Source organism: Aethalodelphis obliquidens, unplaced genomic scaffold (assembly GCF_003676395.1).
Source record: "Aethalodelphis obliquidens isolate GAN/ISIS:26980383/991018 unplaced genomic scaffold, ASM367639v1 scaffold48, whole genome shotgun sequence".
Taxonomy (NCBI): domain Eukaryota; kingdom Metazoa; phylum Chordata; class Mammalia; order Artiodactyla; family Delphinidae; genus Aethalodelphis; species Aethalodelphis obliquidens.
This window is the reverse complement of record NW_020837992.1, coordinates 13,128,762-13,147,635: the sequence shown is the minus strand read 5'-3', so window position 1 is coordinate 13,147,635 and position 18,874 is coordinate 13,128,762. Positions and strand designations below refer to the sequence as shown.

The 18,874-nt window shown below is 38.9% G+C and overlaps 1 pseudogene; it reads right to left on the bottom strand.

Annotated features, from left to right (window-relative positions):
• Positions 1 to 248: 248 nt before the first annotated feature.
• On the bottom strand, positions 249 to 706 carry LOC113607367 (RNA guanine-N7 methyltransferase activating subunit pseudogene; annotated as a pseudogene).
• Positions 707 to 18,874: the final 18,168 nt, after the last annotated feature.

Here is an 18,874-nt window from a genome sequence, read left to right as displayed (position 1 = left end):
TCAAAGCACTATTAACTCATGAAATAAAGAAGAATCTGAGGTAGAAGTCAAGCGATACAATCCACAACCTTTTTAGGGGAGTATTTATTGATATTTCCAGCAGCCATCATATCTCTCCAGTAAGATCTAATTTAAAAAATGTCTCAAGTTCCAAAAAATCAGTCCACTCTCTACAATCAGATGTAAAACTATGACCAGCAGAAAACACAACATAAACTTTTGTCATATTAACAGAGTAAATGGTTTTACTAAAAACTGCTGACATTTCTATCAGTAGTAGCCATAGGGAGGCCGTTGGTTGTGACCATAGTGTCCATATTGATGGGGGTAGTAAGGTTCTTGTCTGTGCTGCGGGTAATTGTTACCCCAGGATCGTCCATGCCACTGATTGGATCGATTGTCACTTGGCCACCCCCGTCTGCTATCCCTACCTTTAAACTGTCTGTTATCTTGCAACCGATTGCCTCTCTTTCTTTGGTTCCCACCAGCTCTGCTATTCCATTCCTCAACAATTGGAGGGGACTCAGGAGGGCATTTCAGGTATTCCTGGTACTCTTTGTCATCTGTGAATCTACTGACAAACATCTCTTCAAAATTTGGAACAGCTTCAGAAGTGTCAGTCATTCTGAAATTCCCAGGGATTTGAGGCAGCTGTACTATTTAATGTTTAGATTGTTTAGATCTCCGGCCCAGAGCACCGTCACAGGATCTCCAGACCCCTTCAGCTCTCCAGGGTAACAGGGCCACTTTCATGTATAACTTGAATGTCAGCCCTCTGTATCTGCGGTCAGCATCTGCACATTCAACCAACCAGGGATCATGTAGTACTGTAGTACATATTTATTGAAAATATAAGTGGACCTATGTGGTTCAAACCCATGCTGTTCAAGGGTAAACTGTTTGTATATATGTTTGTATAAATATATTTATATATCTATATCTACATCTATATGTATACACACATACATTTATATTGCCTATCTTCTTTTTTGGTTTGAAAAAGTATTTTATTTTTTATTGAAATATATTTGACAGATAACATTGTGCACATTTAAGGTGTACAAGATCTTGATATGATACATTTGTATATTCTTATATGATTGCCACTGTAGAGATAGTTAGCACCTCTATCATGTCACATAATTATGACTTTTTTTTTGTGGTGGGAATAATTAAGATCTAGTCTCCTAGTGAGTTTGCTGATTATAATACAATAGTGTCTATATTCACTATACTCTGCATTAGATCTCTATGACTTATTTATCTACTAGTTGCAAGTTTGTCCCTTTGATCAACACCTCTTCTATTCCCGCCACACCCCAGCCCCTGGCAATCACCATTCTACTCTCTTTTTCTATAAGTTCAGCTTTTCTACATTGCACATGTCAGTGATATTGTACAGTTTTTATCTTTCTCTAACTTTTCTCACTTAGCATAATGTCCTCAGGTTCCATTCATGTTGTTGCAAATGGTAGGATCTCCTTCTTTCTCATGGCTGAATTTTCTGCCTATCTATCTATCTCGAATCTTCTTCAACCACTTGCCTACCTTTTTCTCTTAAAATTTGCTTATAAAATATGGCGCCTCTGGATTAAGGTCACCTTGACAATTTTTCTACTCTATACGTGTCTTTCAGCTTGTCACTGGATTTAACATAGACTAGAACATGGCATGTCTCATGGAAAGTTTTCCTAGGCTCTGCCATTCTGTGGTCTCAGCCAATACTGTACTGAACTGTTGGTGGGAGCACAAAGCAAGGTGTCTAACAATCCAGGCAACCAAACAGCTCATAGACAGTGGCAAGTGGGGCCCATTACGTGTGACTTTCTGCTCTAAGTCCTCTCTGCCACTAAGAAGTTCTTGAGCTTCAGAGTCACTGACTGAGTCTTGACAAAGGCTCTCCTTGACCAAACCTTAGTTAGGCTCCTTTGAACCCTTTAGGCCTTGACCTTGGTGTCTGTCCTTGTTGGGCCAGCATCAGTCAGTCACAGCAAGAACCTTGCTAAGTTGCTTTAAAGAGGGCCCCCTACCCTTGATATCTGGTCATCCTCAATATAGAAAAGTCCACATTCCCCAGCACCCCCCAGGTGATATATGATCACCTTGGCTTGCCTTCAGCAAGAGTTCTATCAAGTCGCTTTAGGCAGAAATCCCCCTCACCCTTGTAGATAATGTAAGTAATCCTTTCCGTAATTTTCCACCCCCTGACCTCCACCCTTGACTAGAAATCCCCACTTGTGCATGCTGTTTTGGAATTGAGCCCAGTTCTATATTGAGACCTCTTTTCCCCTATTGTAACTGTTTCTGAATAAAATATAATTTTACCACTACAACTACCATCTAGCTCCGACTTTAACAGTCTTAGGTTTAAAAATTTCTGCCACAGTTGCCTTTTAAGCCCTTTGGTTGACATTTTGTTGGTGCAGAATTCTGTAAATTAAGATGATATAGGCATGAGTTACAGAATCACATAGACCTGTTTTGAATCACAGCCCTTTTCATCTGCTAGCTGAGTCACATTTTGCAGAATACTTTATCCACTGCACCTCAATTTTCTTATTTGAAAAGTGGGCATAACCATACTGATCTAATAAGATTATGAGGAATAAATGAAGTAACACTTGCAAAAATGCTTAGGACAGAATAGTAACAAAATAAATGAGATTATTATCATTGTGGTGGGATTACCCAATGAGAAGAAACATTGGAATGTTTTATAGCAAGAATAACTGCTATTTAAAAGTGTTCCTTTTTTCATATTCTTTTCCATTATGGTTTATTATAGGATATTAAATATATTTCCTTGTGCTATACAATATAGTTTATCCATTCTATATATAATACTTTGCATCTGCTAGTCCCCAAAAAAGTGTGTTTCTGGTTTTGGAAATATCAGGTCAGCTTGGACCAGACCTTCTTTTTCTGGAAAGAACCACTTAATGGCTTTTCTCTGAATTGTGGATATTTAGTAACAAGCTTACTTGTTTATGTAGCAATATGAAAATGCTTACATTATAATTAACAAAAAGAATATGCAATTGAGTATACAGTAGAACCAAATACTTATGATTCATGTTATAGGAAAGATATAGTATAAAGATGAAGCAAATATATGAAATGCAGATGTATTACAGTGGTGGAATAGGATTTTATTTGGTCAGACAATGGCAACCCCTCTCTGTGTTCTTGGTAGATAGGGATTGCTGGTTGGTGTATGTGGGGTGGGAAGAAGGAAGGCATATTTACACGGGGTGCCAAGAAACTTTTAGAAATCAAAGGGATTGAGATCCTCATCTCTTCCCTTTTGAGGTTCAATATTGTTAGGACATCTCTGACCTCATGGACCGAGGTGTTTCCAGTTGAAGTCATTGACCAGGAAAGGAGACCAGGTTTCTTCTGCCCAAGAAGGAAGTCGCTATGAAGAAGGGGAGGGTTTACGCTTGTAACACATGTCCCAAATAAGGTCCTAGATGGTGATGGGGAAGACTGGGTTGGTGTTGCTCATCTAACCCTCAGAAAAACTCTACAAGGCGGGACGTGGTGTTTATCCCTGTTTTTCATTACAAAACTTAGAGAGGTTAAGAAATTTGCCCAAAGTAAGAGTGCCAGGAGGTAACTAAGAGCTGAGACTTGAACTTGTCTGTCTCTAGGATCCTTGCCTCTCACCACTATACTCTGTGTCCTATCTGAGACCTTTATATGGTTTTTCTCCTCCTCAGTTGACAAAACAAAGAAATGCTAGTTGGAGTTGAGGATTAAGACAAATACTCCAGTGAGAAAGGTACTGGTAATTAGAGAAAGAGAACCCAAAAGGGCTTTGAGGTTTCCTGGCCTCCTGCAAGAGGGTAATGATTATGTGATATAATCCACATTCTTGCCTGACTTCTGGAAATAAGAAAAACAAGAATTTTCAAGATGATTGCCTAAGATTGAAGGTCATTCTGTGGCCATATTTAGTTGTTGGTTTTTTTCCTATGAAAACTTGATCTTTCCGGACCTTAATGATCTCATCAGTAAAATAAGAGGGTTGTACTAAGGCATTGTTTAAGGTACTTTTCATGCTTTAATGTTTGTGAGTGCCCGAATTTATAAGCTTTTTCTGGTATTTAACCTTTGGCCTTAGCCTCTTTAGCACTATGATCAAAACTGATAGACTCAAAGTTTATGTGACAGGTAAGGAAGCCAGGACAAAGGACTTAAGGAAGGTTATGAAGCAGGGAGTCTGGCAGCAAAAGGTTTCACAGCTATGTATTAAATGGAGTTGAAAGGAAAGAATTCAGGATCTCAGAAACTAGTGGATAAAGTAGAAAAGGTTGAAGTTCAGGAAAGGCTTTCAGAGGGATTACATAGAGAAATGGATAAGATTTGGTTGTGCCTTAGATGTTAGCAGGCTGCAATTAGATTGGCCAGTGTGAGTTAGAGGAAAGGATTAGCCATCACAGGGGTGTGAGTAACAGATTGCTGTGCAGCTCCCCTATCTCACAGCTCCAGCCCCAATCTCTTGGAAGATGGCGTAGCTACTGACAACATCACCAATAACTCTACTCGCAACTACACAAAGCTTTCTTAGTCTTAGTTCAGGTGAACCAAAGAATAGATACCAACTGAGTAAATGAAATGTTAAAAAAAAAAGTCATGAAACCACAGTTGGGAGCAGTTTTGCTCTGATCTGTTTGAGAGAGTAACCACTTTCTTGTCCTCCTCTTCCTTCCTTCTTTCTTCTCATCTTCCTTCTTTTGCCTCATCTATCCACTTCTTTCTCCTTCCTTTCTCTGCAGCTCCTTTCCCTCACCTCTTCATTCTTTCCTCCCCCACTCCCAGCACTTACAACACCATGTTTAAAAGTCCATGCTGGGCATTGTGGCCAACACAAGATAAAGGAGACATAGTTCCATTTTCTCACATTGCTCTCGAGCAACAAGAGAGACAGACACAGACAAAGAATGCAGTAAACCCAATTTGTAAAAATCATCTCTCGGGTTTCTTTCCCTCACCTCGACCTTGTCTGTACAGACCCATTCCAAATCTGCTAAAGTTCTCTCCATCCTCCTCCCTTCTAAAGCTTGTTCTAAGGATTAGCTGACTAATGGCTAATGATTTTCCCTAAGCTAGGAGACAAAATTCTCCTAAGGTTCATTGTGTCGTATCAAGCAAATTCCAGACACATGACCAGTCACTAGCTGGGGTTTCCTTCTCTTTTTCTTAAAACAGATACACAGAGTGTTTTAAAAAATAAGTTTCAGCATTTGGTCTTTTTATTGAGTAATGATAGTATTTCCAGGACTTTACTGAATGCTTACCATGTGCTAGGTACTTAACATTATTTCTAATCCTTGTATTATCACTCCGCTGCTAACATCAATTCATAGATGGATAACTCAGAGAGGTTAAGTGACTAGGCTGATGTAAAACAGATGGAAGTGGAATTAGAACATAAATCTAACTCGAAAACCCAAGTTCTTTTCACTACCTCTGTGTTTTAATGATAAAGGCGGTTGCATACAATCTTTTTACTCCTCTTCGGAAGAATTCTACTTTCAAGTACTGTTTTTTGTTTATTTTGTTTTTGTCTTATTTCTTAATCTTACTCATGAGGTAAGGCATGTGTTAAAGTTAGGCTACTAGCTTTGAAATACAATTGGATTCCTTCTAGGTTATACGAGTATCTGATCTGTTTTTGTTATCAATTGTAGACTCTACTATGATATTCAATTAAAATTTTTAATAGTTAGAAAAAGTACCAGAGTGGCATAATTTTTTAAAGTTAAGACTTTAAAAGTCTTATTTCTCCAAAGAAGATATACAGATTGCCAACAAACACATGAAAGGATGCTCAACATCACTAATCATCAGAGAAATGCAAATCAAAACTACATTGAGGTATCACCTCACACCAGTCAGAATGGCCATCATCAAAAAATCTACAAACAGTAAATGCTGGAGAGGGTGTGGAGAAAAGGAAACCCTCTTGCACTGTTGGTGGGAATGTGAATTGATACAATCACTATGGAGAACAGTATGGAGGTTCCTCAAAAAATTAAAAATAAAACTACCATATGACCCAGCAATCCCTCTACTGGGCATATACCCTGAGAAGACTATAATTCAAAAAGAGTCATGTACCACAATGTTCGTTGCAGCACTATTTACAATAGCCAGGACATTGAAGCAACCTAAGTGTCCACTGACAGATGAATGGATAAAGAAGATGTGGTACATATATACAATGGAATATTACTCAGCCATAAAAAGAAATGAAATTGAGTTATTTGTAGCAAGGTGGTTGGACCTAGAGACTGTCATACAGAGTGAAGTAAGTCAGAAAGAGAAAACCAAATACCGTATGCTAACACATATATATGGAATCTAAAAAAAGTGGTTCTGAAGAACCTAAGGGCAGGACAGGAATAAAGACAAAGACCTACTAGAGAATGGACTTGAGGACCCGGGGAGGGGGAAGGGTAAGCTGGGACAAAGTGAGAGTGGCATGGACATATATACACTACCAAATGTAAAATAGCTAGTGGGAAGCAGCCTCATAACACAGGGAGATCAGCTCGGTGCTTTGTGACCATCTAGAGGGGTGGGATAGGGAGGGTGGGAGGGAGATGCAAGAGAGGAGATACGGAGATGTATGTATATGTATAGCTGATTCACTTTGTTATATAGCAGAAACTAACACACCATTGTAAAGCAATTATACTACAATAAAGATGTTAAAGAAAAAGACTTTAAAGTCTTAAATTTAATGCTTATTTATAAAAACACATGTGGTTTTATACATTAATGTTCATTGTGCAAAACACATGTGGACTTACAGGCATTAACAAAAGCCGAAGGAAATCATAAGTCTTCTTACTGCTTGGTGTCATATACAACTTTAATGTATATTCACTTGATTTATAGAAGTTGCCAGAAAAAAAATCTCACTTTGATATTGTACAGCTTAAAAATAACATTATGAACGCTATAACAAATTTAGTTCAAAAGACTGTAAAAGAAACCTAATGGATTATTAATTTTTTGTATCTTGGCATTGATTATATCAATCCTGCTATATTAATATTAATTTTCATTGAGAATATTTTGCCAGTATGCGTCTGTTACAACATAATAATCAACAGGGAAAAATGTAGCATTGATCTGAGATCAGTTGTAATAGATTGTGACATTAATTTGTGCTCATCCTATCATGAATTTGTATCAAATTGAACTGATGCTGGTCATGTCCATAATACAATAGAATTTCATGCCATGTCTATATGGTGCCTAGATAATAGAGGCAGTGTTTAAACAGCGGTTCCTTTAACCCCTCTGGGTGTCAATGCTTTCATCTGTAGGTACAGATTATATTGCATCAAAAGAGTGAATGGCACATTGCTAACATTTGGTGTGGGTTTACTATTATAACCTATGAACCCTATTTTAGGAGTGAGAATGCTATTAGTAATGTTGCCTGTAACAACTGTTAAAGCTTGAAGCTAAACAACCTGAAGCTAAGCCCACCAGTAGTCAGAGATATTAAACTCGTTTAAATGTGGACCTAACACAGCTTACAATCCATGAGAGAGGTTTGGAGAGGACTTTGACCATGTTTGAGGGGTGGGATCTTCTAACAGGGGAGAGCAGGGAACAACATTCTGATGTCAGTCATCAGTTAAGCTCTTAATTTTCCGGGTTTTCCGAACTGTGCGTCCAGGGCGTGGTCCAGAAGAAGCTTCAATGCTCCATCCAAATAAGCTTTAAAAATATTGCATACCCAATAAAGATGTTAAAAAAAAAAAAATATTGCATAACCTACTCTCTTCTTGGAGATTCACAGTATTTATTTACATAGCAAAGGCTTAGAGGTATGCAAAAATGAATCCTGTTTTTACTTAATTCCACCTCACTTTTCTCAAACTTATTTGTTAATGGAACCCTTTAAAAACATACCACCTTTAAATAGTCTGTATAATTAGTCCTCCATGGAACACATCTAGAGAAATGCTGATTCATAGAAAACCCAAAACTCGGCTACTTTTCCCTTTTTAAAATTTAGGAGTTTAAGGGACTTCCCTGGTGGCGCAGTGGTTAAGGATCCGCCTGCCAGTGCAGGGGACAGGGGTTCGAGCCCTGGTCCAGGAAGATCCCACATGTTGTGGAGCACCTAATCCCATGCACTACATCTACTGAGCCTGCATTCTAGAGCCTGTGAGCCACAACTACTGAGCCCACGTGCCACAACTACGGAAGCCTGTGTGCCTAGAGCCTGTGCTTTGCAACAAGAGAAGCCAACACAATGAGAAGTCTGAGCACCACAACGAAGACTAGCCCCCACTTGCTGCAACTAGAGAAAGCCCATGCGCAGTAGAGAAGACCCAACGCAGCCAAAAAAAAAAATTAATTAAAAAAATAAATAAAATTCATGCATTTAAGACAAATTGTGCTGACAAATAGCTTCTCCAATTTACCTTTTCATACATATTTAGTTGTGACAAAAACTTCACCGTGTGGTAGGTAGTGAATTCATAAAACCCAGGTGAGGAGATCAGAAGCCATGTATCTATACATGCCAGATGTGTCTCTATTTAATTACTTTTTTTTTTTTGGTGACTTCCTTCTTCCTTCCCTCCCTCCTTCCCTCTTTCTTTCTTTCCTTCCTTCCTCCCTTCCTTTCTTCTCTCTCTCTCTTTCTTTCTTTCTTTTCTTTCAGTTTTATTGAGATATAATTGACATACAGCCCTGTATATGTTTAAAGTGTACAGCGTAATGATTTGACTTACATACATCATGAAATGAATATCACGATAAGTTTAGTGAACATCTATCATCTCGTATAAATACAAAATTAAAGAAATAGAAAAATTTTTTTTCCTTGTGATGAGAACTCAGGATTTACTCTCTTAACAACTTTCAAATATAACATACAGCAGTGTTCATTGTATTTATTATGTTGTACATCACATCCCTAGTACTTATTTATCTTATAACTGGGTGTTTGTACCTTTCATGCAGTTCCCCCCTCTCCTGACCCCCTGCCTCTGGTAACCACAAATCTGATCTCTTTTTCTCTGAGTTTTCTTGTTTGTTTTGAAGTATACTTGACCTACAATGCTATCTTAGTTCCTGTTATACAACATAGTGATTCAATATTTCTATACATTACAAAATGATCACTGTGATCATTCTAGTTACTATCTGTCACCATACAATGTTTTTTTCATTACTGACTCTATTCCCCATGCTGTACATTTCATCCCTGTGGGTCATGTGTTTTAGAACTGGAAGTTTGTACCTCAATCTCTGTCACCTATTTCTTCCCTCCCCCCACTCCCTTCTCCTCTGGCAACCATCTGTTGTTTTTTGGTTTTGTTTTGTTTTTTTCCTGTAGCTACAACTCTGTTTCTGTTGTGTTGTTTATTCACTTGTTTTTTAGATTCCACATATAAGTGAAATCATACAGTATTTGTCTTTCTTTGTCTGACTTATTTAATATGATACCCTCTGGGTCTAGCCATGTTGTCACAAATGGCAAGATTTCATTATTTTTTATGGTTGAGTAATATTACATTCTATAGATATACCACATATTCTTTATCCATTCATCTATTAGTAGGGGCAATTAGGTTGCTTCCATATCTTGGCTATTGTGAATAATGCTGCAGTGAACATTGGGGTGCATATACCTTTTCCAATTAGTGTTTTTGTCTTTTTTCAGATAAATACCCAGGAGTAGAATTGCTAGTAGTTCTATTTTAACTTTTTGAGGCATATCCATACTATTTTCCATAGATGCTGCACCAATTTACATTCCCACCAACAGTGCACAAGGATTCCCTTTTCTCCACATCCTTGCCATCGCTTGCTATTTGCTGTCTTTTTATTAATAGCCATTCTGACAGGTGTGAGGTGATATCTCATTGTGGTTTTGATTTTCATTTCCCTGATGATTAGTGATGTTGAACGTCTTTTTGTATGCCTGCTGGCCATCTGTATGTTTTCCTTGGAAAAATGTCTATTCACATCCTCTGCCCATTTTTAATTGGGTTGGTATTTTTTTGTTGTTCTTTTTGTTTGTTTTTTGTTTTGTTTTTTGTTGATGTTGAGTTGTATGAATTCTTTCTGTATTTTTGATATTAACCCCTTATTGAACATATTGTTTGCAAATATCTTCTCCCATTCAGTAGACAGGCTTTCTGTTTCATTGAGTTTCCTTTTCTGTGCAAAGCTTTTTAGTTTGACGTAGTCCCATTTTTTTTTTTTTTTTTTTTTTTGCTTTCGTTTCCCTTGCCTGAAGAGACAGATCCAAAAAATTATTACTAAGACTGATGTCAAAGACCTTACTGCCTATGTTTTCTTCTAGCAGTTTTATAGTTTCAGGTCTTAAATTCAAAATGGATTAAAGACTTAAATGTATTTTTGTGCATAGTGTGAGGGAACAGTCCAGTTTGATTCTTTTGAATGTAGTTGTCTGGTTTTCCCAACATCATTTAGTGAAGAGGCTGTCTTTTTCCCATTGTATATTCTTGTCTCCTTTTTCATAGATTAATTGCCCATATAAGTTTGGGTTCATTTCTGGGCTCTCTAATCTGTTCTGTTGATCTATGTATCTGTTTTTGTGCCAATACCATGCTGTTTTGATACTGTACCTTTGTAGTATAATTTTAAATCAGGGAATGTGACACCTCCATTTTTGTTCTTCTTTCTCAAGATTGTTTTGGCTATTCATGCTTTTTTGTGGTTCCATACACATTTTAGAATTATTTGTTCTAGTTCTGTGAAAAATACCATTAGTATTTTGGTAGGGATTGCTTTGAATTTGTAGATTGCCTTGGGTAGCATGGTCTTTTTAACAATATTAATTCTTCCAATCCATGAACATGGAATATCTTTCCATCTCTTTGTGCCATCTTCAATTTCTTTCATCAGTGTCTAAGAGTTTTCTGAGTACAGATATTTACGTCCTTAGTTAGATTTATTTCTATGTATTTTATTCTTTTTGATGTGATGGTAAATAGGATTGTTTTCTTAATTTCTCTTTCTGATAATTTGTTGTTAGTGTATAGAAATGCAAGATTTCTGTATGTTAATTTTGTATCCTGCAACTTTACAGAATTCATTAATGAGCTCTAGTGGGGTTTTTTTTTTTGGTGACATCTTTAGGATTTTCCATGTATAGTATCATGTCATCTGCAAATAGTGACAGTTTTACTCCTTCCTCTCCCATTTGGATTCCTTTTATTTCTTTTCCTTGTCTGATTGCTATGGCTAGGACTTCCAATACTATACTGAATAAAAGTGGCAAGAGTGATCATCCTTGTCTTGTTTCTGATCTTAGAAGAAATGCTTCAGCTTTTCACCTTTGAGTGTGATGTTAGTCATGGGATTGTCATATATGGCCTTTGTTATGTTGAAGTATATTCCCTCTATACCCATATATATATATATATATTAAGTATACATATATAAATATATATGTTAATATATATATGTATGTTAAGTTTATCTGGTCTAGTATGTCATTTAAGGTTAGTGTTTTCTTATTGATTTTCTGTCTGGATGGTCTATCCATTGATTTAAGTGGGCTGTTAAAGTCCCCTACTATTATTGTGTTACTGTCAATTTCTCCCTTTATGTCTATTAATCTTTGCTTTATGTATTTAGGCGCTTCTATGTTGGGTGCATATATATTTACAATTGTTGTAACTTCTTCTTGGATTGATCCTTTGATCATTATGTAATGTCCTTCTTTGTCTTTTGTTACAATCTATGTTTTAAAGTCTATTTTGTCTGATATAAGTATTGCTAACCTGGCTTTCTTTACATTTCCATTTACATGGAATAACTTTTTCCATCCCTTCACTTTCAGTTTGTTTGTGTCTTTAGATCTGATGTGAGTCTCTTGTAGAGTCATGTGTGTGTGTGTGTGTGTGTGTGTGTGTGTGTGTGTGTGTATAGTTATTTTAAGTTACTGATCTCTTAGGTTCAAACACATTTTAACAACTCTGCATTCCCCCCAACCCACATTTCCTGTTTTTAACATCATATTTTACATCTTTTTGTTTGTGTATCCCTTAACTACTTCTTGTGCTTATATATAGTTTTACTACTTTTGTCTTTTAACCTTTCTACTAGCTTTATATGTGGTTGATTTACTACCTTTACTGTATATTTGCCTTTACTAATGAGTTTTTCCCTTAATAATTTTTATATTTCTAGTTGTGGCCTTTCCTTTTTTGCTTAGGAAGTCCATTTAACATTTCTTGTAAAGCTGGTTTAGTGATCCTGAACTCTTTTATCAATAGCTTTTGCTTGTCTGTGAAATTTTTGTTCTTTCCATCAAGTATGAGTGAAAGACTGCCAGGTAGTCTTTGTTGTGGGTTCTTCCCGTTCATCACTTTAAATATATAGTACCACTCCCTTATGACCTGCAAAGTTTTTGCAGAAATGTCAGCTAATAGCTTTATAGGAGTTCCTTGTATGTAACTTGTTGCTTTTCCCTTTCTGCTTTTAAGCGTCTCTCTTTATCTTTATTTTTTTCCATTTTAATTACAGTGTGTCTTGATGTGGTCCTCTTTCAGTTGATCCTGTTTAGGACTCTTCCAGCTCATGGATCCATTCTTCTATATTGTCTTATCTCCTGTTGATTCCTTCTAGTGTATATTCTCTTTCCATTATTGCATTCTTCATCTCTGTTTGTAACTTCTTTATATATTCTAACTCTTTGTTAAAAACTTCTAACTTCTCACTCTGTTCTTTCAATCTTCTCCTGAGTTCTCTGAGCATCTTTACCTTGAACTCTTTATTGGGTCAATCACTTATGTGCACTTCACTTAGTTCTGGGATTTTATCTTGTTCCTTTGTTTGGAATATATTCTCCTGTTAACTCATTTCACCTAATTTGCTATTTTTATTTCTATGTATTTGGTAGGTTGGTTATGTTTCCCAACCTTGGAGAAATGGCCTTTTGTAGGAGATATCCTATGCATCCCAGCAGTGCACTACTTTCTGGCCAGCAGAGCTACATGCTCTAGGGATGCCCCCTATGTGGGCAGTGTGGGTCCTTCTTTTGTGGTGGACTGAGTACTATGGGTGGTCTGGTAGGTGTGACTGGCTCCCGGTCTGTCTGGTTGCCAGGCCTTGTCTTGTGCAGAGTCTTTTGGCCACCGGTGGGTAGGGCCAGGTCACTAGGCTGTTGGCTGCAGAGCTCTGGGGGCCCCAGGGATAGTGCTGGCTCACTGGTGGGTGGACCCAGGTTCCAGGGTAGGTGGTTTCAGGACTGGGATTCCTGGGTCTAGTGTCACCTTACATGTGAGTGGAGCCAGTTCCTAACATGGCTGGCTGTGTGGTCCAGGGTGTCTTCCTACTGGTGATTGGGACCAAATCCCAGGGCAGCTGACTGAGGAGCGTAAGGTGTTCCAGAGCTGGTGCTGGCTTCCTGGTGGGTGGGCTGAGTCCTAACATGACAGGCTACAAGGCCCAGGGGATTCTGAGGCTGATGCCCACCCACTGGTGGCTGAGGCTGCTCTTGGGGTAGTGCTAACCCACTGGGGGCTAAGCTGGGTCTTATGGTTTCTGGGTGCAGAGCTCTGGGATTCCCAAGGCTATTGCCAGTGCACTGGTGTGCAGCACCAGATCCTGGGCCCTCTGGGGAACAAGGTTGTGTCCCAGGGCGGCAGTGGGCTCGGGCAGTCTAAGGCAGCTAGCCTGCTGGAGTGTGGGGGGCTGTGTCCCTGACTGGCTAGTTGCTTGGCCTGAGGCATACAAGTCCTGGTGTCAATAGGCTGGTGAATAGGACTGGGTTCAGTGCTAATAGGCTAGAGGGAGGATTCCAAAATTGTGCTTGCCAGCACCAGTGTCCTCATGGTAAAACCAGCTCCCCCCAAATGGCTACCACCAGTGTCTATGTTCCCAGAGTGAGTGCCAGGTGCCTCCTGCTTCTCTGAGAGGCTCTCCAAGATCAGCAGATCATTCTGACCCAGACTCCTTTCAAATTACTGCTTCTGTCCTGGGTCCTGGAGTGTGTGAGATTTTGTGTGCACCCTTTAAGAGTGGAGTCTCTATTTCCCAAATCCCTCTGGCTCTCCCCAAAGTAAGCCCTGCTGGCCAAACAGAGCCAAACATTCTGGGGAGCTCATCTTCCCCATGCAGGCTGTCTTGGCTGGGGAGCCCGATGCGGGACTCAGACCTCTCACTTCTTGTGGAGAACCTCTGCAGTTGTAATTATCCTCCCATATGTTGGTTGCCCACCTGGGGGTATGTGTCTTGACTATATCTCCTCTCCACCCTTACACTTGTCTTACTGTGGTTCCTTCTTTATATCTTTAGTTGTAAGAGATCTTTTCTGCTAGTCTTCTCATCTTTCTCATCAATAGTTGTTCTATAAATAGTTGTAATTTTGGTGTATCTATGGGAGGAGGTGATCTCAGGGTCTTTTTACTCCACCATCTTGGCCACTCACCACTAACTGATTTTTCAGAAAAACATTTTAAGACCCTATAACTATGTTTATATCCTCATTCCAATTTCTTGAGGACAATAGAGACGAATCTGGGGAAAATTACCACGGGGGAAAAAACACGTTACACCTGGACAAATTTGCATCCAGTAATCTAGGCTTTGGTGTTACTAAGTCGTGTTCAATAATTATTTAGCACTTTGTGCTCACAGTGGTAGGTATGCTCTGGAAACACATAACTGTCATGCACTTTATAATGTATGTTTTAAAAGTAATTCTTCTGGGCTTCCTTGGTGGCACAGTGGTTGAGAGTCCGCCTGCCGATGCAGGGGACGCGGGTTCGTGCCCCGGTCTGGGAAGATCCCGCATGCCGCGGAGCGGCTGGGCCCGTGAGCCATGGCCGCTGAGCCTGTGCGTCCGCAACGGGAGAGGCCACAATAGTGAGAGGCCCGCGTACAGCAAAAAAGAAAAAGTAATTCTTTTTCCATATTATATTAGTTATCTATTGCTGCATAATAAATTACCCCCAAATTTAGCACCAGAAACAACAACCACTTATTATCCTTACATTGTGGGGGTCTAGGCTGCAGCCCAGGTGCTGACAGGAACTGCAGTTATCTTGAGGCTCGACAAGGGGAGAATCTGCTTTCAAGCTCACCCATGTGGTTGTTGTCAGGATTTAGTTCTTTGTGAGCTGCTGGACTGAAGGCCTCTGTTGCTGACTGGATGTTAGCTGGAGGTCTCCTTCTGTCCATTGCCACATGTGCCTTTCCATAGGGCAACTCACAGTATAGTAGCTGGCTTTCATCAGCTGAGCAAGTAAAAGAACAAGAGAGGGTGTGCAAGATAGAAGCCAGAGTCCTTTTGAAACTTCATCTCAGAAGTGACATCCTATCACTTTTGTCACATTTTGTTTGTTAGAAGCACGTCACTAGATCCAGTCCACACTCAGGGGAGGGAATTATATCAGGACATGAATACCAGGAAGTGGGGATCATTAAGAGCCATTTTAGAAGCTGTCTATCACACACATTAAAAATTTGTGGCATGAGGGTGTTGTTCCACTAAATGGGTCTGGTACTTAAGGATATGTTGGTGTTAGTCTGATTCAGAGATTATAGGTTCATGCATTAAATTCCAATAAAATATTGAGTGATGAGATAGAGAAATTTGTACTTACCTCAATTCCCTTCCAGATAAATACAGAACACTGTATTTACTTGGAAAGAATGTCTTGGTAATCTCTGGTTAGGTGGAAAAAGAGGTCTGGAAGGCAAGGATCAGTACTTTGTGTCAGGTTGATGCCACAGAGTGGAGTTCAGAGTTCACAGCTGTGGAACTGACTGGGCTCTGAGCAGAGTCAATTAGATCTAGACATCTGAAAGACAGATGCTGACGCTGACATCTGAGTTACACTTGTTTGCAACGTGGGGAGTTAAAAATAACCTTGGAACTTTAGGTTTTTATTTAGACCTGTTGATTAAAGTACAAACTTGAATTACTTATCTATTGCTGAGAAACAAATTGCCCCCAAATCTAGCAGCTTAAAACAACAAATGTTTTAACCCATAGTATCTGTGGGTCTGAATTCGAGAGTGACTTAGCTAGATGGCTCTGGCTCAGGGTGTCTCATGAGGTTTGACTCAAGATGTCGGCAGGAGCTGCAGTCATCTGAAGGCATGACTGGGACTGGAGGATCTTCCAGGATGGCTTGCTTACACGACTGTTGGCAGGAGTTCCTCACCAAGTAGACCTCTCCACAGCACTGCTTGAGTATCCTCATGACATGTCATCTGGCTTCTCCCAGAATGAGTGACCCAAGGCAAAGAAAAAGGAGGAAGCCACAACATCTTTTATGATCTAGTTGAGGAAAATATACACTGTCACTTTTGCTATATGCTGTGCACTAGATGTGAGTCATTAACTCCAGTCCACACTCAAGGGGATGGAAATTAAGCTTTACTTCTTAAAGAAAGGAGTATCAAAGAATTTGTGGACATATTTTAAAACCATCACAATACTCTAGATGTTTTTCTTAGCAAAACAAACCATCAAAAACAAGGCAAAACCAAATGAACTTCCTAAATATAAATAGCCCTTGTTATTCATTAGAAGAATGCATTTAAGAAAAAATTTACCTATGTCTCCTTTCATTAACAAATTATTCACAAATATTCAAAATGAATACATGTCTGAGAGTCTGAATTTCAGGATAGTATATTTGAAAGTCGTTTATCCAAAGAACAAACTGTACCTTACCAACTCTGAAAAAATTGAGGAAAGGACACTAAGATAAAACTTCTAATTCAGCAGTGTTTATAACAAATAGTTAGCTTTTAAGAATTAAATGAATCCGGGCTTCCCTGGTGGCACAGTTAAGAATCTGCCTGCCAATGCAGGGGACACAGGTTTGAGCCCTGGCCCGGGCAGATCCCACATACCGCAGAGCAATTAAGCCTGTGCGCCACAACTACTAAGCCTGTGCTCTAGAGCCCGTGAGCCACAACTACTGAAGCCCGCACACCTAGAGACCGTGCTCTGCAACAAGAGAAGCCACCGCAGTGAGAAGCCTGCACAGCGCAACGAAGAGTAGCCCCCGCTCGCTGTAACTAGAGAAAGCCTGTGCGCAACAACGAAGACCCAGCGCAGCCAAAAATAAATTAAATAAATAAATTTAATTTAAAAAAGAATTAAATGAATCAGAGTGACTTACAATATGATATCTTAGCGGTCTAGATCCCAAAACTTTTTCTTCAATTGCAAAGCATCACTCTTTTGCCACAGAGTATGTAAGAATCGCTACAAATAAACAGACGTAGCAAAAAAAGCAAATACAAATCCCAAACAGAATTTACACTAATCTACTATCCCACTGTTTTTCAGGAGTTCCTAGCCTGGAGGTTGATCTTTTTGCCCTTTCTCTCAATTCCTGAGATGGAGCACAAAGGCCGAATGAATAAGGAACGCTAGGAAATGCTAAATAACTTTGGCATTAAGACCCTTCCTTTCTTATAGGGTCAACCTCTATTAGGACTACTTCTGAATTCCTAGGTTGTCTTAAATTTGGGACACCTTCCCAGATGGGAGAGTGCATATCTTGCACAGAAAGCTTCTTTTCTTCATCCAAGCACTTTTGAAGACATCTCCTACCCCCAGAGAGATTTGGAAATGTGGAGAGATGTTTCTGGTTATCACCATTGACTAGGAGCTGTTCTTGGCTTTTAGTGGTAATATGTTCCTTTCCATTAAAGGATAATCTCACAGCACAAATAATTGTCTGGCCTCAAGTGCCAATAGTGCCTCCAGTTAGGAAACATTTCCTTCTCCTCTCTAGAGTTCTACATTTAGTTTAGGTTGTAAACTCTGGGAAAGAAGGGATGTGGACCCTGTTCATCGCCCTAACCTCAGTGCCTAAAAGAGTACTTTACATGTAGTAAGTGCTCAATAAATATTTGTTGAATGATGTGCCACCCATGATTGATTGATGGACAATAAGACAGGTATAACAAAAACCTGCTGACCAAAGTTCAATTTCCTTAGGCCTTAAATTGAATGACCTGGTGTTGGGATCCTGGAAACACCTGCTTGTCAAGTAAAGTTCTTTTAGAGCTTTGTGTATGTCAGATTGGAGTATGTCATTTTGGGGGATGGTTACCCTGTGTGCCATAGTTTACTGCGAATCTGTCCATCCATGTTGCTGCAAATGGCATTATTTCACTATTTTTTATGGCTGAGTACTATTCCATTGTGTAATGGAATAATCTCAGAGGGCTGTGAGGAATCATGGATTTAATTTTATTTTGAGTCTCTGTATTTAGGGGAAGTTGAAATACAATGCATACTTTATTTGGTAACAGTTTAACACCAAATTTATGAAGATATTAACTTGAAATCATGGTTCCCTAGATTTCCTGGAAAAGTTGGGAAATCTTTTAATTAAGCTTTCTAGTGATGGGGTGTTTTCAGTCTGTAAAGTGTGATATTCAAGGTTAAAAGGGGTAAAACAGGTTGTGAGGCTTTGGGTAGGTATAACTCTTCCTTCCAGTAAGACTTTCCAAAAAGCAAATTGGCTGTAAATGTTGGACTGTGTTTCCTAAAAATAAACAAAAATTTATCAATTATCAGAAATATTGTTTACATGTAATTTGTATTGTATAGAAACTACATTAAAAGATTTTCTCCTCAATATTTCAAAGAAAAAATTTCCTGTTTACTTCATTTGTCCTTTCTCTTCTTTTTTCTCAATGTTAATTTTCATACTATATGAAAATTGCTCCCTTGACTAGCATTTAAAGTCTCTTCTCTGGGGATGTCTTCGTTTTGCATTTCTAGCTGTTTATACCATCAAGGAACAACTATTTGTTTAAAAAAAGCATTAACTTTATCGCAAAAGAAATATTTACAAATTATTTTTTCTTGTGGCATTTAGTGTTT